The sequence below is a fragment of the Pezoporus flaviventris genome, unplaced genomic scaffold, assembly GCF_033815535.1.
Source record: "Pezoporus flaviventris isolate CSIRO_AGI_PZ_B2104156 unplaced genomic scaffold, CSIRO_AGI_Pfla_v1 ptg000092l, whole genome shotgun sequence".
Taxonomy (NCBI): Eukaryota; Metazoa; Chordata; class Aves; order Psittaciformes; family Psittacidae; genus Pezoporus; species Pezoporus flaviventris.
In genome coordinates, this window is record NW_026892640.1 from 161,400 (window position 1) to 184,420 (window position 23,021).

Here is a 23,021-nt window from a genome sequence, read left to right on the forward strand (position 1 = left end):
CATTTGCAGCCCTGTTATTCCAGATAGTCCTAAACCCCATTTTCAGTACTAAGGCATTTGCCGCTTTCTGCTTTTGCATCTGCAATATATAGCTTTAATGCAAATTACTCAACAGTCCCAATGTGCTCATACTCATACATTAGTGCCATAAAAACCTTGAGATTTATTTAGTAACTCTTGATATGCAGAATACTTTCATTTTAAACGGAATTGTGTCAAGGCCCTTCTGAAATTATATGTCTAAAACTTTAAGCTATGAGCTTTAGAACTGTGTTTAAAATAACTTTGTCAAGGCATATTTGAGTTTTTATTGCTGTATTAAACCACTTTTTATTGTGTCATAAAACGCAGAGGCAATATTTACACTTCCAAATATTTTAAATTTGTAGCCAAGGCCTTTAGAAAAGATGTAATATTGGCATCACTTGCTTTGGTGAGGTGTTGTTTCATACAAATGCTGCTGTGTCATCCTCTCATTATCATGTGGATGTGTTTGCTGGAGTACACATAACATCTTGGTTAATATATCTTCTGTGGGTAGAGAACTTACCTGATAGGTAGCCTTTAATGGTAAGGGTTGCTGCTGCAGAGAGGTGCTGCTGGCCTACTTTCTGGGCTGGGGAATTGGAAATCAGGAGAGCAGGAGTCTATTCACTGAGCTGTTGTTGCCCAACCTTGAATATTCTTGAGGAAATTGCTTAACCTCTCCAAGTTACTGTGCCTTTTCTTGTGAGAATACATAACAAGTTGCTTGAAAAGTGTTTGGATACCTGTAGCTGAAAGATTCTAGCAACCCATGCTGTAAATGTGCATACTACCTTTCTGTATGGTTTAATTGTCCTTCGCACCCAAGGAGGATACTTTTTGATCATTGTTTTTTCCATTAGGCATTGCTTATTAAGAATAATCCTAGGTATTACCTAGGTGTAGGTAATCCTTAGTGCACAGGAATCCTTTGTGTGCTAAGGATGACATACTTGTCTTGCTTGAAGGCCTGTGAATTGCTTTGGCAGAAGTACAACTTCACATTTTAAAAGTATTTATTCCACATTGCCCTATTAATGTACCTTAGCATTGTTCCTCGGGGACTTGTTCTAGCGCTGATGAGTAGTAGTTATATTTCTGTGCTAGTGCAATTTCTTGCATCAGCTGACTTGCTGACAAATGTACAATTTCTAAAGGCATTTGACCTTTAAAAACTGGCCTTGGATCACTTAGCTGCTTCACATTCATCCCAAAATTGCTTTGAGACCTCAATGGGGATGAGCCTAATATTCAGATTTCATTGCGAAGCCTATATGGAAGTAGGATGCAAAGTGCGTATTGCCTACAACTAAATATCAGATACTATAAGCCTCTCTCTCTGTGTTTGCCCATTGTTTTGTTATGCAATATTTTTTTGACCTTGTTGTTCCCAAACAGAAGTACTGCTGCTTTTAGCAGAGTTGTTATCTAGATTGGTTGTTGGACCCAAGCTTGGTCAGGAAGTTTTACCTTTATGAGTTTGTTTTTGTTGGAAAGCCAAGCTGAGTTTTGAAACATATCAAATCCCTCCCTCTATCTTTTCTAACTTACCTGAGATCATGAAGGTATTTCTGCTGGAGTTGAAACAAAGTGATAATTTTTTGCTTTTGTGCATACCTTAAACTGTGGGGAAAAAGAACAGTTAAAGTTGCATTTAAATTTTTTTTAATATAAAAGTAAACAAAAATATTTTATTGCTATTGAAGTTCCACTTTCCCCCTATAAAATAAACACGTTCCTTTGAAATGTGTGGGGGTTTTGACTGTTCTGGGGATAGCTTTGCAGGATTCACATTGCAGAAGTGACTGATTTGAACACAGGTTATCCTGAACGGCTAGGTTTCAGCTCAGCAGCTCCCCTTGCTTCCCAAAGAGACAAAGAAGTTGGTCATAAGGGGGATTCTCTTTCTAAATAAGAAGAAAAAAAAAAAATAAAACCTCACAACCAAACAACTACCTTCTCTCTCAAGTTCCTAACACAGAAATTAAGGGCTCTTTTATACTAGGATCCTGAATGAGCGAGCCAATTTCAAAGGCTTTATTTGGGAGATTACTTGACAGCAGATTGAAGACTTCACATCTGGTGATAAAGCTTTAAGAAGTTCAGGCCATATGTTTGACAAGTGCTTTTTGTGTAAATGAACAGAGTAAGTATCTGACTAAAAGTGGTGGAAAAATTCAGAAAAAAAACCTCAAAACATGAAAACTAGACACTCTTTTGTAAAGAGCACACTAACATCTGTTACACTGGTATGTTGGAAACAGTCATCTGGAACATCCTCTAGGTTGTCCAACCCTCTGCACAGCTAATATAGTCTTCAGGCAAAGACCATTCTATTCATACATGGGCAGGAGGGTTTTAGAAATGAACAGTGTATCTATGTTGAAGAGCTGGAGTAAATATGCCTCAGAATGTTTGTGAATGTTTCCAGGTTCATACCTGCAGTATGAGCTTATTAATACCCGAGTCCTCTACAGCACACTGTCACCCACTGGTAGTGGCTCTTAAAAGAAGATGCTCTGGATGCAGATAGTACTTGAGTACTGAGGTAACCATCTGCCCAAGACCTAGAGACCAGGTCTCTGTGTTCAGAGCTCTTTCAATGTGGCTGCATAGCCTGTAGCAATGGTATGAATGCTTTCTGCTTGCAAGGAAACGTTCTACCAGGTTTGCAGAAAACAAATCACTGAATAAGGTTTAAGATTAAAATACATAATTGTATGAATTCCTAGTACGTGCTTGTACTCAGGGGAGGTGGAGAGATGTGCCATGTGAGCTAAGTGCCAATGAAAACAGCTGGAATTCCCAACAGCAAATAAGAGCACCTATCTATTCAGGCAGAAGGTGTAAGTAAATAGTAATTCATGGAGATAATTCCATAGATAATTTCTGAATAACAAAATTTATCTTAAGATCATGAGCTGTTCTGTTCCTGCTCCATTCTGGCAGGAGGTGGGAAGGAATTCAATGAGTGTACGTTATTTATGACTTTTTCATACAGCTCAGCCTCTGTTTCTAATATATATGCTCTGCATTTTTTATAGATGAAGAACTTCCTTCTGCAGGGCTGTGTATTGAACTTTCAAAGCTGCTAAATTTAATTTAGGAATCGGGTGCATGTCTGTGACCTCCCTTCTCACTTCAGTCTCCATTAAAGCACACTTGCTTCATTTTTTTTTTATTGCATTTATAGAAGTTTTTCACATAATTGAACAATCTGATGTGCTGAAAGGTGCTAAGACAAGCATGCAGCTAGTGTGGTATGAGCCACATCTAACCAACTTCTTGTTTCAGTGGGGATAACAGTTTACCTGGATTTTTCTTTGCAGTGATGTATTAAAACTAGGCACTCGGTCCCACATTAGTGTTTATTGTGGCCTTTCAGAAATTTTTACTATCATAATGTCTTTGTCAGCTTATGGTCAGCTCATATCCCTCATAGTCTATTTCTATTCATAAGTCTAAAGCAGCAATGAAAGTACTGCTGTTTTGATGCTTGCTTGTGAAGTAGCATGTTTTTCTTGGGTTTAAGCAAGTTTTTTTCCAGAGTAAACAACTATCTCTTCTACATATGGTAATGCAAAAGGAATATTTTCAAGCTTATATTATCAGCATGTGCATATGTGGACTGAATAAAAGCAGGAATTTGCATGTCAAGTTACTGTTGTGCAGCTATTGCCCTTTTCATGATGCACATGATTATTTTGAAAACATAACTTCTTTCACAAGTACATCAAAGTTCTCTGCCAGGAAATGGCCACTCTTTTCCCTCTACAATTAAATCAAGCCCACTGGCACCTGTATCCTGATTTATGTTTTACAATATTATCCACATCCATTACGTTTATATAGATTACTTCCTTCAAGATGCTTGCCTTCCCACTTTAAATCACACATTTGATTGAATTGTAACTAGAGTGAATTAAAATGCCTGTGATCAATCAATTGCTCGATTCCCTTAGAGGAATCACTTGCACTTCTCACTTCACTGAGCTTATGGTTTTATCAGCATCTCCTGTTAGTATATCTCAACTGTTTGATATTTTTTGTTACCTTTTGTTGTTGTTGCTGTTTGTTCCTTATTTTTTAGGCCTTTTTTTTTTTTATAAGTTGGAACATTTCTATTCTCTTTTTTTTTTCCCCTCCTCAAATTTTTAACTTAAATCTGGCTGTGACAACACAAGCCTCTAAAAGCTGCCAGTCCTACTTGTTAAAAATAATGTGCTTTTAAGAGCCTTCAGGTGCCATTCATTTAAAGTTATGCTTTTTTTGAGGTTTTTGTTCCTGTAAGCTTACAAGCTCTTACTAACTTAAGAGAGTGGGTGTGTTGGTTGTTCTTCTTTTCTGATGGTCTCTTAAGCTAAAACTGAGCCTTTAAAAGAAAAGGCAACCAGAGAAACAATGCACTGGACTCCAGCAGAGACAAGGTCAACTTTGAGTTTTGTGGCCATATGCTTCTGGGACCAAGGTATTTCCACTGGGGTTTAGATGGAAATTATGTAGTCGGCCTCTCTGCTTCAAAAATTGTTTGATACTTTTTATCTTAAATGCTACCTCTCTATAGCTGCGTGACTCCTTAATATCCGAGTTGTTCTCAGTATTAATTCATTCTCGTGTTACTGGAGATGAGGATGAGACATGGGGAAAGTAAATTACTTAACCAAGGTCATACAGGAACGTGGTGGAGGATCTACTGCAACCTAGCCTTATGTTCTTACTGTGTTATCTTCCACTTTCTCTAAATTTTACGCTAACTTTTATGTAATCCTGCGTCATTGGAGGTGGTTTCTTCAGCCCCAGATTATTTGTGAGTGCAAACAGAGATAAGCTTAGTGATGTAGGAACAAGCTTTGGCTGAATGTGAGCACTTGAGGATACCTAAATGTGTATCTATTTCAGTGTGTGAGATTGGATGAAGGTGTCACTTCTGCCTGTGTTTCTCAATTGTCCCTGTTGGAGAATCTATTTAGAAAAAGTGAACCAGACTCTTGCAAGATGAAACTAAGCAAAGATGCTGTGACGCACCTAGAGTGCTTCAAAAGCTTATGGCTGTTCACTCTGCAGAACCATGCTAGGCACAGCATAAAGTAAAGGTCCTGGAGTTCCTATGGAGTGGAAACTGCCCTCCAGCTGCTTGGCCTTCAGATCTGCCCCTGCTGAGCTGCAGTACTTGCTAATGAAATAAAAGTCAAGTCTGCCAAACCCTGTAAAAGGCCTGCTCTAAAGGCACCTTCATTCTGATTTACTAGTATTTCTATAAAGCTTTTTTCAGTGAGACTGGGCTACATGTGCATGTTTCTAATCTTTGTGAGCACTACGATGAACACCAGATTTTGGTTGGTTTGCACAAGCTCTTCACGCATTTGTTGGTCATAGTGCCTGGAGTTTGTTGATGGTCATTTTTCCTTGTGGTGCCTTTTATTTGGATGCATTTAGAAGTCCTTACCATATGGAGGCAGGGTTAGTGCACTAGAGCACTAGCTTTTCATGACATGGTTTTCTTGGGTCATCAAGCTTAAATGTTCTCCCTCTTTATCTTCCCATTTCCACTTGGATAACAGAAACATTCTGAACAAGCAAGTTTTGACTAGAAAGTGTTTGGGGTTCTATGAAAACTTGTAAGACTTGGGGTTTTCATATGCTGCCTGGGATCTCTGGCACAAACGTAAATGTGAATAACAACTCCGTTGCAGCGAATGAATTCTTGCTAATAAACAGCCCTGATTTGTTTATATAAGAAAACTCAGCCTTAGAGAATTTTGTTAAAATGCAGGCAACAGGGGGTAAGACTTTCAAAACAAATTTCAGTGCTGTCTGTGCAGGATGCTGCTAGGTACTAGGGAGTCTTAAAATTCCTTCCATTATTTCTCTTCTTCAAATCACTTCTAAATCTTTTAGAAGAGCAATGCTTCCAAACTACAGGGCTGCTGCAGAAAGCAATAAAGTAGTTATTACTGTATTATTATTTGGAGGAAAAAAGGGTTACTTTTATCCCTATCTGATACCATGTATCATTAATTTCTGCCTGAAGAAGAAACCAGACAGTGCCGAGCTCACGCTTATCTTTTGTTTTAAGTTAACTTGCTGTCTCTTTATTTCAGTAGTTTAATTTCTCTTGTCCTGGGTTCAGCAGCTTAAACCAGAACACCTCTTCATGCTCTTTCCATAAGGTTCTTTTACTGCCTTCAGTGGGAATGAACAGGACACCCAGAGAACTCTGGAATTCAGAGGAAAAAATCTATAAAAGGGTGTAGCTGAACAGCAGCACCAGCGTTTTGCTTGACGGCAGTTGAGGAAATGGTAGGATGCAGAGAACTGGTAGCAGTATAGTACCTTGCGCAAAAGATCCTTTGGGAACTGGTATCTGGGAATGTGACTAGCATGCAAAGTCTCCCTCTCTGAACAACCCTGTATCAGGGCAAAGATATGTTAAGCCTACACTTGTGATTACTATGCTCCAATCTTATAATGCTGGGGTTTGAATAACCTGTATACACCAAGTGTAAACTTTTGCCAGTATCAATTTTTCACATTACTTTCAAAGCAGGCTGTTAAGTATTATGAAGCTTCATGCTCTGCCTTGCTCTTGTACTTGCACCTACAGTGGGCGGCAATTCACCAGGTTGATTTATATAAACACTGGGGCTTCTGATGCGTGGAAGGGGAGGTAAAGCAGTACGGTATCTAATGAAACAGGATAGCAGGTGGCAACCTCTATGAACCTTACTTCTGGAGTAAGGCTCTCTTTCACGGGGTGGGGGAGGAAGTTTTGGGGAAAAAAGAATATAGCGAAATTTGGTCCCTGGGAAGGACAATAGTCCTTGGAATACTGTCCTGGGTAGAGGTCAGAGAAAAACTTTTTTTTGTTGACTGGTTATGAAACCCCTGAAAAGCACGTCAAAATGTGCAGTCTAAATCTACCTGTGCAAGAATCTAATGCCTTGGGGGAGAGCAAGGAGCGCAGATATAAGAGGGTAAAAAAACCAATCCCAACTGTGCACTAAGCTACTGGAAAGGTCTTCCTTGCTTGGAACTTGATTGATACAATTGCATTTGTATCATTCATTGCTTTCTTTGGAACATTCAGTGCTGACCTGCTTTGCTGCATCAGGGTTTAGTTAAGAGATTTTAGCTTATAGCTAGCTCTAAAACAGTGGGCCCAGTGATAGAATTGAGGATTATTAACAAAAGCACACTACTTGGAGATCCGTACCTTTCAAATGAAATTAGAGCCAACTGCAGCTTTGGAATGGACCGATTTTTATTTTTTCCTTAAGGTTTGCATGTGTCTCAATACTATGCTTTAAAAGTAGTTTGTCACCATATTCAGCAATTGCAGCTGAGCTTGGGGCTGGAACTAAATTTACCAATGTGCAGGGATCCATAATGCTGGTTCCTGAGGCTGGAGGGCAATGCAGCATTTGTTTTCTTGGCCAGAAATCATGTAAATAATCAGCAGGGTCCCCGAAGGTCATCCTCCTTCAAGTGTTGCCTAAAAATGCTTTTTGCTCTTTTCCTTTCCTCTGTTTGAATTGATCTTGTCCAACAGGGTCTGGCTTTGTACACAACTCCTTGCTAAGCTTTCAGTCTGCACTCTGGCTGTGCTAAGTTGTCTCATACCTGTTGGTATACAAAACTCATAAGAGATTACTGGTTGGAAAATGCTGATATTTTAGAGCTGTAATCTGAAAACAGACTGCTCCAATGCTGTACTGACTACCATGTCCGTAACAGCCAGTTCGGGCTATACTATATTGCTCCAGAACTAGGAGCTGTAGTGGTTTGGCAGGGCAGAGGGCACAGAGGAAATCTGTGCCTCTCAATTGGTTGGTTGCGGCTGAAGAATCCCTTTCTCTTCCCAGTGTCAAATTACATGGAGAAAAGATGGGCTGCTACGAGTTTGTGCTAATTAAACCCTCTTCTATGTATTGAAGAATTTTTAAGAGTACTTAAAACACTTCTATGTTCACGAAACTGAAGTGTGCTCCTCAAAATTTACCTGCTTGTCAAGACCTGGACTTTGATATCATGCTCTTATGGAAAAAAAAGCCCTAGGGAACTGGTTCAACTTTAAGTTCTCAGTTTCTTGGATCTTTAAAATTTGGTGTGTAAGTGGCTCTGTGACCAACAAAACTAAGGAATCCTTTTTCCTTGCCTTCTTTCCTATTAAGAACACCTTGTGTTTCAGTTTGCCAATGTCTAATGAAGACTCTGGCCTTCCTTTAACAAGATCAGGGCTAAGGTGTCTCTCTTCTACCTACTGATTAGTTTCCTAATGCATATAAGAAATGAACAACTCTTGGATCTCTATTCATTTGTCAATTTTATTGAAATACAGATGACAGTTTTGAATTTGGTCAAAAAGAGTTCATAGACAATGTGGTCATACATATGCTTGTGAGGTAAGCTAAAAATCCTGACATTAAGAATTTTTAATATTTGATTGTAGATTAATAAATGTACTAGGCTTCACCTTTCACTTGACAGAACTTTATGTGAAGGGGGAGGAACAATCTGTGTTCTTAAGGACACCTTTTCAGTTGATTGGGCTATGAAAAGAAGTGACAGCTCTTATGTATATTTTGAATGGTTGCATCTGGAAAGCTTTGACAGGCAACAGGTAGACATGTGAAATTCAATATATCGTATCATTCTACAACTTGTGTTCCCAGGCCTGGGATGATGAAATAATATATATGTGTTTATGGTAATGCGATTCCCCTTCTCCCACTCCCCACTTCAAAGAGCAGTATTTCAAGTAACATCTTGCAACTTAAAGCATCGTGTCCCCTCTGGACATGCTCGTTTCTAACTCAAAACCAGCTAGATAGAGCTAGGTGCAGCTTTGTGTGATCAAAATTGCTTTTCACTTCGTTCAGAGTAGGCTTTCACAGGATGAATGAGTGCTTGACCTACTAATACTGGACCAAGCCTTTTTATTTGGGGGAAATAACATGACAACTTTCATATCGACTCAGATTGGACAGGCACTCTTATTCCGAGGTCACATCGCAAAGGCATATACTGAATAAGCTATGTGTTGTTCAATTTATCTACGTCAAGAGGACAGAAAAGGGAGCTGACCCTACTACAGCTTCATCCAGTAGCGCTTTCATGCCCACGAACTGCTGCTCTGGTAATGAGACCCTTGTCCTCGGGGATGATGGCTATCAGTGTGATTCTTTTCTAACTGGCTCCAAATGCTTTTTTTGAAGAGATGTAATGGCTTGGTAGACCTGCATCAGGATGTGAACTGTGGGGTGACAGCATTTTGCCTTGCTTTGAATACCAGATTTTTCTGAATACCTCAGCTGCTTCCTCTGCATAAACGGATATAGGAGATTTTAGTATATGTGGTGGTTGCAAAAATTAATGTAAAGATGGAAAGCCATGACAATGATACAGACTTTGAAGGAAGCTGAGAACCTAGAAAGATAGTAAGTAAAAAACTGAACAAAACCAAAAAAGCCCACAACAAAAACAGTTTTTATACTGCTACATCTTGGACAGTGCATGGCATTAAGAAAGCTAACACAAAGTACAGAAATATTTCGGTAGTTCTTTTTAAACATGCACACGTGACTTACAACACTCGGCTTCATAAACACTAAGTCTTGTGTTGAACTGATTCTAAAACTAGTAAAAAAACCACCAAAAGATTAAAATGTCACCTATGGCAACAACCATGTGCAACTTTGTAGTTATATAAGGGCATTCTGCAATTTTTGTGTTTATTTGGAAATAGCTGTCTTCAGGGAGCATGGACATAGCAAGCTGAGAGTACTTGCGTTTTTTCCACTGATTTTAGTGGGTTTATTTTTGCTGTGTGCTCTCTAGATGAATGAAAGCTGAAATTCTTGTCTGGGTCCAGAATGGTGTCCTTCTTTTGCATTAACAAATGACAGCCTGATGGAGTGATAAATAATTTATGAACTTGGGATATTGATTTTTTCTTCAGTGCTTATAGGAAATTATACTCTGGTGATTTCAAGAAATAATTGGCTCAATTTAATCGCATAAAAAATAGTCCTTTTTTTCAAATGGAACTTTATGGAGTTTTCAAATGGAACTTTAATGACCACTGGGTGTGTTACAAAACAGAGCAGAAGAGAGGGTGTCTGCACAGACTGAAGAAAAAGGAGGGTCAAAAATGGTGGGGCTTACAGGTCTAACAAAAAAAAAAAAAGAATTGTTTAGGTTGCAAAAACCCCTTAAGAGTATGGAGTCCAGCCATCAACCTAGCATTGCCAAGTCCACCACTAAGCACCACATCTACCTTTTAAATATCTCCAAGGGTGATGACTCGACTGCTTCTCTGGGCAGCCTCTTCCAGTGCTTGACAAACATTTTGGTGAAGAAATTTTTCCTAACCTCCAATCTAAATCTCCCCTGGCACAACTTGACACCATTTCCTTGTCTTATAACTTCTTACCTGGAAGAAGAGACGGACGCCCACCTTGCTACAACATCCTGTTAGGTAGTTGTAGAGAGAAACAAGGTCTCCTGTGAGCTTTCTTTTCTCCAAGCTGAACAACCCCAATTTCCTCTGCTGCTTCTCATAACTTCATGCTTCTCAGACTGCCAGCACAGTGCTGGCTCATATTCAGCTGGCTGTTAACCAGCAGTCCCAGTTCCCCCTTTTCCACCAAGCAGCTCCCCAGCCGTTCTTCCCCAAGCCTGCAACCTTGCATAGGGTTGTGACTCAGGTGCAAGACCAGCACTGAGCCTTGTTGACCCTCTTGCAACTGGCCTCAGCCCGTTAATCCAGCCTGTCCAGATCCCTCTGCAGAGCCTTCCTACCCTGAAGCAGACCAACATTCCTGCCCAATTTGATGTTGTCTGCAGACTTACTGAGGGGATTCCCTCACCCAGATCACTGACAAAAAATATTAAACAGACCTGGCCCCAGTACTAAGCCCTGGAGAATACCACTTGTGATCAGCCCCCAGCTGGATTTAACTCTGTTCACTGCCACTCCTTGGGCCCATGAGCCAGTTTGTTACCCACTGAAGTATATACTTGTCCAAGCCATGAGCAGCCAGTTTCTCCAGGAGGATGCTGTGGGACATGGTGTTAAAGGCTTTACTAAAGTCTAAGTAGACAACCCCTATAGCTTTTCCCCCCTACACTAAGTGGGTCACCCTGCCAGGGAAGATCAGGTTAGTCAAGAAGGACCTGACTTTCATAAATCTCATGAAGTAGGGCAAAGAAGCAATTTCAGGAATTCCACCAAAAATATGTTTTTTTTATTTTTTTTTTATTTTTTGAGGGAGAAGCACCCTACTTTGTCAGGGTGAGGTTTCAAGCCGCTCTGGAGCAATAGCTAAATTCCATCTTCAAATAGTAAATGTAAATTACTCCAAAATGTAAAAGGATGAGTGTGGCTTGATCTGGCTTAAACTTTTTTTTTTTTTCTGAATGAAAATGGGGAAAATCAAACTTATTTGTATCTGCAAAAGAGTATTACTTGACGTGGACGTGAAGCTTACGTAGTATAATGTATTCTGCACATCCATAGCAGGAAAAAAACAAATAGGCACTATTTAACAATGGAAAAGCTGCCAACAATTTCAGCACTAATAATGAGATTGTATTCATAATAACTCATACTGGTAATCCCTGTAATGCTAACGGTAGGCTTAATGTGGCATATTAAATGGTAAATTGATGCCTGGTGTTAGCTGGAGGCTGAGAGTTGCAGAGCATCTCAAAACATTTTCCCGGGCAACAAACTAGATCCAGGAACTGTGACGCAGGCAAACAAAAAATGTCTTTACGTGGGATCTTCTACCACCAGCCTGGGTGCCAAAACAATGCTAGCAAGGCTTCAAACTGAAGTGCTGCCTGCTGGGGGGAGTTAGCTATATGTGAGTAGCTACACCATCTTAGGGGTAGAGCTAGCTAAGGGGATATACTGGATGTGGGTATTTCCTGCCTATGTGCCATAGGGCATGTCCAGGTCTTCTGAGAAATGTGAAGGACTTCTTGGTGCCCTTTGGACAGCTTACTCCTATGTCAGATTTGTGGTAAATTTGGCCTTAAATAAGCATAGTGACAGCATGCAGACGCTGCAAGACCAGTTTTCATAGATGGCGAGACATTTTAGATGGCTGAAGGGGTGGGTTTTTTCTTTTTCCTGGGACTTTGGAGTTGTCCTCATCCAGTGGCCAGCACAGAAGCTGTGAAATAAGTTTTGGTTGTTCTGTTCAAAGCATGACTGTGTCACTGCTGCTGTACAAGGAACATACTGCAGTGGTTTGTGCTGGCTATAATGTCCTGCTTCTAGATGTGATTTCTAGATATGAATCTGCAGATTTCTAGTTCAAAACACTCAGGAATGTTTCTCTTGACTGCTTTATTCAAAACTCACAGTAGCTATTATTAAAAATGCTATAAATATAGAAAGCATGTGCATCTACACTTCAACACCCATTTTATGACCACTGAATGTTTACTTTATGATTGGGTAATAATAATTTTATTAAATATAACATTATGGGTGTTCTGTTTCAATGCACAGACGTATGCAAATAACTTGCATTAGCATTTTTATGAGCGAGATTTCAATGGCAAGCTTATTAATAAATCCCTTGGTAATGTTCAGGCTGATAACAGTAGTTCCCTGTACCTTTTTATTTGGGCAGCTAATGAATCCCCCCCCCCCGTTGATGAGAGAGTAGCACAAACAGGACAGGGTTGTGGAATGCCTAAAGCTATACTTTGTTGTTAAATTGCTGATTCAGAGCCATTTTGGGCTGGGTGGTCAGCAGTGACCGAAAAACACTTTGTCAGATGCCTTACTGGCCTGCATTAAGTAAGATCTTAATGCGTCCTGCGTTGCACGCACTCAGAAAGGGGCAGAGGTGGAGGAAGCCCATGAGTGTGCTCTGTTCTGCTTTCTTCCTAAACATCTTGTTTTTCCTGGAAGATGAACTTGCTTTTATACACAGGCAGGGTTCATGACGGCATGGCCTTTGGTGCCATGTGCTGTGCAATACAGGCTGGAGCACAGTGTGTGGGAGAAGTTGATACAGTCTGATAATGTGTCTCCAGTAAAAAGGAAAGCACAGCACACTGCGGCATGGCTGTTGGAATGGCAGCTCAAAGCCCAGCCAGCACAGGCCGTGGGGGGGGGGGGGGGGGGCGGCAGCGCAGCTGGGAGCACAGAGCTAGGGCTGCATTTTGTGCAGTGAGATAGGTGCTTGCTGCCAATGACAGTGGTGTAGCTGTAGATGGCAGGTGAGAGGTCGGGCACAGTGGTGCAGTGTGGGGGTATGCTGGGTGACTTGTGGCAGGGAGGGAACAGGCAACTGAAAAGAAGATCTGAGATGGAACTCGAGCACTTTGGACCTTGCTCTGTCTTCAGTCTCCTGCTGCCTGCCAGTGTTTTATTAAATATGAATGCTTGTGAGTCTTTGAAAATATATAATGGAAAGGTCATGAGGGGAATATTGTAGCAGATCATCTAAATGCGCTGTAAAAGTCTGAAGCTGCTCAGATGTCTAGGTGAAGCCCTGAATTAGCAAACCCCTCAAAGCTGAGATTCTATTCAATGAAGTGCTTGTGAACACAATTCTCGTACATCAGCGGTGCTGAAAAATGCTTGCAAATGCTTTGCATGCCCAACCTCTACGTTCCATAATGTTACAGATGCCTACAATATAGCCTGGTAGCTGTTTCTTATTCCAGGCAGTTTATTTCTTTGCTTTAGAGTATGGATTCTGCATACTGGAGATAAACCAGAGTTTACTGTTCAATGAGAAAATCTTGTTTTTGTGGCGACAGCATTGATCTCCCAGACTGTTACATCATCTGTCACTGTCTAATTGCAGAAAGTGCGTTGCTTGTACAGCAGAGCCTAAATGAAACCCTTCTAACAAGTTAGGGTGCTATTTCTGCACGTAGAAGTGGGTTTCAGAACAACAGGGCGTTGGCATTTGGCATGTGACTGATTAAACTTTGAGGAAAAAGACACGTCTGCTTAACTTGGCTAGGAGGCAGTGGGAAGAAACACCTGAATGGCACAGAATTTTTCTATTTCGGCATTGCGTAAGTGGGACAGATTTGATCACAAACCAGTGGCGGACAGCTGTGAATTAGGAGGCACTATGTTCTTGCGTTCAGCAACTTCTGGGGATAATATTCTGGACAGAAAGGCCAGAGAGATGATTAGCCATGACCCCTGACCCTTGCTCTCTGCGGAGCAACTGACCAAAAAAAAAAACCAACCTAAAAATCAGCTGTTTCTTACCAAAAACCAGACTGAGAATCTGTGTGCCAGACACATAAATGAAGGTCTGCTGTTCCTGCGCCTGCCACTTATGCTCTATCGGTCTGGATACTACCCAGACTGCATATACATGCCCATGCTCTGGCTTGTTTGGGAGTACTTTTCCTTTCTGTCCTTCCACTTTTCAGCTTTGTCTTAAGATTCTACATGTGGCTTTGCTGTTGACTGTTTGAGTGAGTTTAGCCTAACGCAGGGTGACATTTCCCAGAAAATACAGTTGGTTATTGATATCCCAGAACCTATGTGCTTCCTGGCAACTGGCTGGCTGCTACTCCATGGAGATCAAATAGAAAAGGAGAAGGAGAAATGACAGTGTGGAGTCTCCTGCTTTCCCACCTCCTCCTGTGCTCCTTCCTCTGCTTGTTGAGAGCCCCCTACAGCCTGAAGGAGTTTCCTGGGCTGATGAAACAAGACCGTCAAGAATGAAAAAGAGGACATACGCTTTGTGGGAGTCTTCAGAGGTTAGCGCTGCATAGTGAAGCTTGTTATCTACTATTTGACTATTGCTGCATATGTACTGTAACCTGGGGCCCCTTATATTTATTTAGTTTTTAACACTGCTGCCATTCTGTAGGGGTGAAGAGAAAGATGTCCAAGGTGGATAAAAGATGATGATGTAACCAGGAGATTCAGTTAGACGAGGAGCAGCAGCAATTAAAGTATCAAGGGATGGAGCTCAGGTATGATAATGACTCTGCATATGCTGTTGCAAATGGCAATGATGGTTGCAGTTACTGGTAGAGGGGAGTAAATGCTCCTCTCTGCAGGTGGAGAGGTGACTGGGTGTGGTGCTGGGGATGGCACGACTGGGAGGCAGAGATGTGAGGCTTGGGACAGCTGAAGAGGAACGGCATCTAAATGATCTGATCCGCTGGCTCCTAGGGATGAAGGATTTTATGACAAAGCTGGGCAAAGGTCTGGGGAATTTAGTGGACCTTTGTGGAAGGTGCTGGTAGCAGATAGGCTAACAGTAGTAAAGGTGAACTGATGGCATGAGTAAAGCGAAAAAGAAGTGTGTGCAGGGGCACTGGCCACAAGGGTGAGTATGGACTAGAAAAAACATCCCAGTGATCCCGAGTCAGTCTTTTTGATCCCAAGCTGTGATACAGATAGTCCTTAACTTTTCCTCTATAATGAGCTCTGCCAAGAAGACCAAACATTTGAAAAGCTTATTTTTTTTATTTGTTATTACAGTCTAAGCCAGGAAAATTAACATTTTCAAAAAATGGAAACCTTTGACTATGTAAGACAAAACAGGGATAAAAAGGGATTGTGACTAACTCTTCCCTGTCTTCTTATATCCTTCCAGGGAAGGTAAGTGCTTACAGACTCGGGTTCATTCAACCCTACTGCTGGGTGAATTTCAGTAGATGCTGATCAACCCTGCCTGGTCCCGGGTTCATCAGAGGACAATGGGTTTGTTCATAGCCTCACTCCTGCTGCAGGCAGTACTGAGTTTTGCTCAGGTCATGGGATAACTCTGGAAGGAAGGAACCCCGGGAGATGTCTTGCCCAAAACCGTGTTCAGAGCGGCATCTGCTGCGAGGGTAGGCATGGCAGCTGCTCCGGGCTTAGCCCAAGCTGCCTGGAAAACCTCCAGGGACAGAGCCTGCATGTCCTCTCCCCGAAGCCTGCTCCGTTGCCTCCCTGTCCTCAGTGGGAACAAGTTTTGTGCTGTTGTCCCTGTCGCAGGCTGGAGGCTCTGCTCCTGCAGGCAGCACAAACACGCCCTGGCAGGCAGAGCTCTGTGGGTCTCCGTGACAAAGCGCAGCCGGCGCCCCGGGCACCGCATCCCCAACCCCGAGGAAGCGCCGCTCGCCCCGCGGGACGCTGACGGGACAGCGGCGTGCTTCCGGCGACAGGGTTAGGCCGCTACCCGGAAGGGGTGCTCTCGAACGGCCGGTTAGCTCAGTTGGTTAGAGCGTGGTGCTAATAACGCCAAGGTCGCGGGTTCGATCCCCGTACGGGCCAATACTTTTCGGCTTCCACCTCTTTCCCCCCCCCCTCCCCCTCCCCCCCGAGAGAGAGAGGCCGCGTGGCGAAAGGCGCGAAGAGAAAACCGCTCCCGAAGGGGGCCGTGGGTGCGGGCTGCAGGGCCCCACGCAGGAACCCGCTGCTGCAGAGGCTTTGGTTTGTTTTTCATCTCCCCTGAGGCGGAGAACAGAGCCCGACCGGCGCATCGGGAGAGGAGGGAAGGTGTGTGCCGGGGGATGGCAGACGAGAGGCAGAAGTGCGTGCACGGGCGGCTGGTTTAAGGTGGGCTTCGCAGTTGGGGCTTAGAGCTGAGCTGGGGGAAAGCAATCAACCGTGGGAGGCGGGCATCGGGACAAAGGAGCAGCAAGGGCAGGAGGTCTGCGGGGGAAAGAGCAGTGTGGTCTGGGAGGAGGAAAGTGAAATAGGGGAAAATGCTGTAGAAAAAAAAAGGCCCATGTAGGTAGGAAGTGCGCGCTGGAACATTTTAAATCTTTCCATCGGACATCACCGAATATTTGATGTCTTTTGCCTGGGAGCATCTTCTCATCTTATGCTGCTTTGGTTAATCAGCATTAGGCCTGCAGAAAGCTTGTGGGATTTCAGATGGTCCTCGCTTGTCCTTTGTCATCACAGGTAACTAAAATTTCATACCAGGTCTTTAGTTCATTACATTTGTATAACTCTGATGGCTCTCTGCTGTCAGAGGCTGGAACCAGTGGTGCTGATGTGAGTGGGTTTTAGTTGATTTTTTTTTTTTTTTGTCCTTTGGAGGAGGAGGAGAAGCAGGCCTCTTGACAGCCTGATTTGTCAGAGAATGTTCTCAACTCCTTATAGGAGATGTCCAGGCTGGATAGATACGCTGCAGTCTGAGATGGAATTTTTATTTATGTATGGTTTTTTCAAAAAAGAAACCCAGGACAAATAGATATTCTAACAGAGTAGAATGAGCAAGAGTGGCTGAGATAGATCCCTGCTCATCCCACTGACCAGTATAATGGTGCTTTGTCTTTAAGAAATTTCTCTTGGAAGCTCAAGACAAGTATTACTTTTGTCCTATCTACCTCTGAACTGAAATAGGATTTCTTGAGAGGAGGGAAACTTTCTGGTGGAAATGTTTTCCTTGTAGAGATTGGTGGTTTCATTACTGGAGCTGCATACAGACAGACCACAGCTTCTTTGGGAAAACATCTTGAGCTAACAGCATTCTATTGATTTCTTTCACAAATTTGCTAATGTGCTCCTTTGTTCTCCAGGCTGGTTGGTTGAGGCTTCTTCCAGCTGCAGTTTGATTCAAAATAAGTGGTAATACTAGGGAAGAAAAAAGGAAGAAAAGCAGGTGACACCCGTGTCGAAGCCAGACTTTTGACATTGCATCTTCCCCACAGTGCCACTAAGGTACAACAAGGGCACATGAAAAGTGTCATTTCAAAGTCACAAGGCAATTTTAAAATCATACAGATAAATATTCATGTCATCTGGCATCCAAACTGCTCCCGTGACTCCATCAGATATCGAGGGAGAGTAATGTGGCATTGGTTTGACCTTCTGTCTTGTGCTCCACTCAATGAGCCTTTTCAATTCCTTAGGGTCCAGTTGTAGTGGTCAGGACTTGACTGTGTGTAATGACATCCATTTTAAATGAAATAAAAGGAGAAACAGCACAGTGTTACTTTTCAGGGAGGAAAAAAAAATTAACAGAGAATAATATTGCTGTGGTTTACGTTTCCCACATTAGGAATCAGAATTTTATTGCAGCTATGTTTTTGTATAGCAGAGTCCTTGCTATAAAGCAAGGCGATGCAATGGCTCCTTGGCCACTTTTTCAGTTCAATTTAAATTGTTTATATTCAGTGTGTTTTTTTTGGTGGGCAGGATTGTATGGGCATATATTCCCTAAATTTAATTTCAGCAGATGGTTGTCAGGTTGTGAGGGTCAGCCATTGTCCCTAGGGGAGTCATTGCAGAGCCCATTCTTCAACCTCAAGACTAGCTGGAGAATAAAAGAAGATATTGCACAAACAAACTGCTACAGTGGAATAATGCTCTCATGAGGATAGTGGAGGAATTTCCATTTTGAGCAGGCTGCAGTGGCAGATGCCGGGGCATATTCTGTGGTTATTCTTTGGTGTTTCTTTTAACCTGTGATCTGATTGCTTAACATTGAGGCCAGAACCGGTCTTGGCTGCTGTGTGCTTAGTGTGGTGTGAACCACAGCTCCCTTTCTCCACAGTGGACAATGATGGCAAGGATGAACTTTCTTATCGCCTGTGACAGTGCTGAACAGAGGCAGCTGAGGAGAAACCTTCTAATTAGTCTAATCTAAACCTTTTCCTTCTGTTACTGTTTTGGATGTTAACTGTTGCATTTTGGAGTTACACAAACCAAATAAGCTAGTCAGTATCATATTCTTCACTGAACTGACTGTGTTTTCTTGTGATGCCTGGAATGCTACCAGGGAGGGTTTTTTATTTCAAATATTTGAAGCTAACCAGAAAATGGATTCACAGTGTATTTAATTTGGTAGATGTGTGTTCTTTCACTAGGAATTTTCTGAAGCATTTTCTTCTATGGCCAATTCAGGTGGTGAATTTTATAATTTCTTATACTGTGTTTTATTACTAGTGCATCTAAGTGTCTTGCCATTTGAGTGCTTTATTCATTCACTTTGCCATTAGGGGTCTTAATTATGGTGAAAACCTGAGTGGAAAGGATTCATCTGGTGTATCAACAGAGTAATGCAAAGATACTGTCCAGAAACAGCATTACTGAAATCAAAGGCAGGAAGTGGTAGAAGTATTTTTTTTCTTTAGTTTGTGTTCAACAAATGCTGTAATTGTAGATGAAGCTTAGCCTTTGCTTAAAACTGGTGAGTGTAGGATTTACCTTCCAAACACTAGGAAAAAAGGCAGCTCCGTCAAAAAGCCCAAGTCTGTCAGAACCCTAAACAAAGGTTTTCATTTAATGTTGCTGTAAGCAGAGATGCAGGTGGGAAAGGGATGAGGAAATACCATGGAAACAGACCCAGAAAGGAGCAGCCAGCCAAAAATGTGGCTGAATGGGCACAGACAGCCCGATGCTGCTGAGCCCAAGATTTGGCTAAAAGGAGCTGGGAGCTGTAAGCAAAAGCCCAACAACCAGCCGCCTGTTCTGGTTCTCTAGTATTTCAGAAATGGGTTATTCAGGAAAGAGGATTGCATGAAAGGGATGCTGGCTTCTCGGTGTTTTTGCTTTACAACTGAAATAACAAGAAGAACCCTGATTTTTTTTTTTTTTTTTCTCTCTCCTGCATTTCCCATCAGAATGGGGTAACTATACTTACTGCTGAAGCTGGGGAAATACTGTCTTCAAATTTGTATGTTCTTAGAAAGCCATCACTAAAATGAAGTATAAGCAAATCTGAATAATGTCTTAAAGCCCAAGAAAGTGTGATGGGCTGGAGCTCAACAGGAATCAAGTTTTTGCTCCTGAGGTACTGTATAAAACAGTTAAGTTACTTTGTAAATAAAGTACCTGTCAATTTCTCCCGCAGTTTTGAACCCATGCCTGTCTGTAGAATTACTATGTTTAAATAACCAAACAGTCTTTTTTTTTTTTTATTGTGGAAGAATTCAGCAGTGCCCGTTGTACAATGGGCCCTGTGGTGGTCACTGAATTCTCATTTAAGCATGTACCACATAGAACCAGATGGAAGATAAATATAAAAACTATCTGGCTCCTGGTGTGCATTTGTGCTTGTTTTACAAAGAAGAAATAAACTTCTACTAGATTAGCAGGGGAGTAGCTACAGGTATACACCAGTTGCGTGTAAGGCTTCTTTCCTCGTGGTGAGGTGCAGCAAGTGTTCAGTTTAATCAGTATCTAGTCGCTGTTTCATAGGAAAAGTAAGCTAGAGATAATACAACCTTTTATGTTCCCTCGAAACTTGAAGTGTGTTGAAAGTTGGTGTGAGTTTTCCTAATTTTTGAGAAACAGACTTTTGAAGACAAATAATATGAATGGCATCCTCAGACTTGAATAGGAAAAATGTTCTACTGCCCCAAGGGAGACAGCAAATGACAGGCCCCTAATATTTGGTATGACCAGGGCTGATCCTGCCTTCTCATGTTCTTCAACAGACAGTATAGTTGTTAAACTTTGTCTCTGAGGCTTATCATAGTCACAGCTGGCTAATATCTATCATACCTTTTGGAAGTAAACAATCTGCTTTTCTATTAAATGGTTAAAATGCTTCATAGGAATGCGGACTGAAGCACCTTCTGGCTTGGCTTCCTAATACTTAGGGGTTGGGGGGATTCTGCCTTCTTCTAGTCTTAAATCTAAACCAGAGGGGGAAGAGAAAGTCCTGTGGTCGGTCCTGACATCGACTCCCTGGTGGCAATCAGCAGTTCATATTCCTTGTACATGCTATTAGTCTTGAAAGCAAAGAGCAAACAGGCTAAACCAGGACAGCACATCTTCTGTATGCCAGGCCACAAGCTTGGCAAAATGTTGTGTCAGACTTCACAGAAAGCAGCTCTTGCACTGAGGTAGGGGGTTGCAACTCATGCTGATGGGGTGTGGGAGTAACTATTAAGGTGGGTTAGTTTTGAAAAAGGAGCATCTGGCATTCTACCCTTGAAATGCCTCCCAAAATGGCCTTCAACTACAGTTTCTGCCACTTGCACTGTATTGCAGGGAGGTGGTTCAGTCTGCAGAGGTTTCAGAGAGTCCAAAACTAGGCATAAAAAAGTACGTTTCAGTTTCTGTGGCTTTCCTCCTTGGCCTGAGAGGATTCAAATACCTGGTTAGTCCAAAGTCATAAAGACTGGTGTTAGTGTCATATCTTCCCAGTTGTTCTTGAAATCAACTTTCTTTTCAGCTAGAGCAGGTTTTGTGTTTCTTTGGTGTTATGGAGAATTTCCCTGAAGGTCAGGGATAGGACAGGTTGAAAGAGTTAGTTGAAGAAAATACAGTTCAAGGAGTGATTTATCTGAAGCATAGAGTGAAAGGCACAGATAACTGTCGCATGCCCAATACGTTTTCACGAGCTTGTGAATACATTCTGTCATCACTTTCAGTAAAAAAAGCTTTTTGGTGGTGAACTCTTTACTCTTGAATTATTGAAACTATTTCTTAATGAGAAAATATTCCAGCATCCCACTTAAGCATGACTTTTCTGGTTTTACCCTTGTGTATACAAATGGAAAACCTGGATAAAACCAAAACAAATATAATTCTATATTTTGCCACAAAGTATTTAATTTCAGCAAAACCGAAGCAGTGTGGTCTCAGTATCTGACTAAGAATTAAAGGACAAATGAATATAAAACTTCTTAATTCTGTTTTTTACTCCATGCCTATGCCTTCAACTCTTTGTGTGTCTTTTTCCCATCTGTACGGAAAGGTAAAATGCATATTCTAATTAAGAAGCACTCTTGAAAATCCAGAGAGAAGTGCTACAAAATCTCTCTCAAAGGAGAGCTGGCTACCTTACTGCATCCTAGCTGTCAATCAACAGCTTCTTGAGCTTATCTGCGCAAATTAAAAAAATTAGCCATTAGAAAATGTTTAAAATATTAATTTATTTCTGCTAGGCAGAAAGCGTGCTGAGACTTCCCTACGGTGACAGAACTTTTTAAAGTGGTAACTTCTGCTTAATATTGGTTTTAATGAGGAAATTGGGTTTTTCACCTTTCAAGTGTATATATTTCTGCTCTTCTTCAGTTTTATTCTCCAATAGACTTGAAATTGCCAGCAACGTGAAGGGCAGGCTTGCTTATAAGCAGCTGATGCTCTAAGCAACAGATGTTGAGGTAGCAGATAGAGGCTGTATTTTTGAGGTGTACTTTGGTTGGTACACTAATCAAGTTTATTCCTGCTTTTTAAGGAATTAATCTGAGGTACTGTAACTCTGGCCTTTTGTGGGCAACAAGGATAAGAAGAGTTGCTGCCTGCAAAACCTGCATACACGTTTTCATCTTATTTTGTCTCCTTTTACATAGCTATTCTGGGAACAAGCTGCTGAAGCAAGCCGGCTGATTTGAAGTTTAATTTTTTTTTAATGAGGAAAGACTCTGCAGAGATTAATAACTTTTCAGCTCTTGGATTACGTTTCTAGCTCACGTGATGCTTTTTTTTTTTTTGTCTCCTACCACCCTGCTGATATCATCTAGTCCTAAAAAGCAAAGTTATATGGTGTAAATCATCCATGTAAATGATTCACCAGTTACTTGTGGTCATATCTGGCAATCTTGCTGATGCTGGACAGAATTGTTTTTGGTCTTTGACAGAGGTTGTGGCTCTGCCATTTAAAAAAAATGGTACTTCAGTTTTGTCAGAAGTTAAGTGGGACTTGCAAAAGTACAAGGATGAGCTTTGTGGAATGCCAGTATGCCTTCTTGGCCAGTTGTGGTTTTTGACTGCAATTGTACTTTTATTTCCTCCTCCACAATCAAGGGCAAAACTGGTTGTAGATTTGGGCCGCTGCCTGCCAGTCTGTAAGAAGTCTCAGGGAAATGTAATGATTATAATGATTATTGAGGGAGGGAAGGTCAGTAGAGGGTGGCAGGAGCCCAGAATAGAATCGGCCGTTCTCACAGTTTTTCCATTCACTGCATATAAAGCTCTGGCTGTACCCCAGCACTCGTCTAACGGAAAATATGATGGAAAAATATTTCTCCCCAGATACTGATTGGAGGTGCTGGCAGTGGTGTCTTAAATGTATTGTTCAGAGAAGTTCTGCTGGCCAGGGTGA

General features: G+C 41.7%; 1 non-coding gene across 1 annotated transcript; it reads left to right on the forward strand.

Annotated features, from left to right (window-relative positions):
• Positions 1-16,211: 16,211 nt before the first annotated feature.
• TRNAI-AAU (transfer RNA isoleucine (anticodon AAU)) lies at positions 16,212-16,285 on the forward strand. The gene has a single exon. It is a non-coding gene; the product is annotated as a tRNA-Ile (tRNA).
• Positions 16,286-23,021: the final 6,736 nt, after the last annotated feature.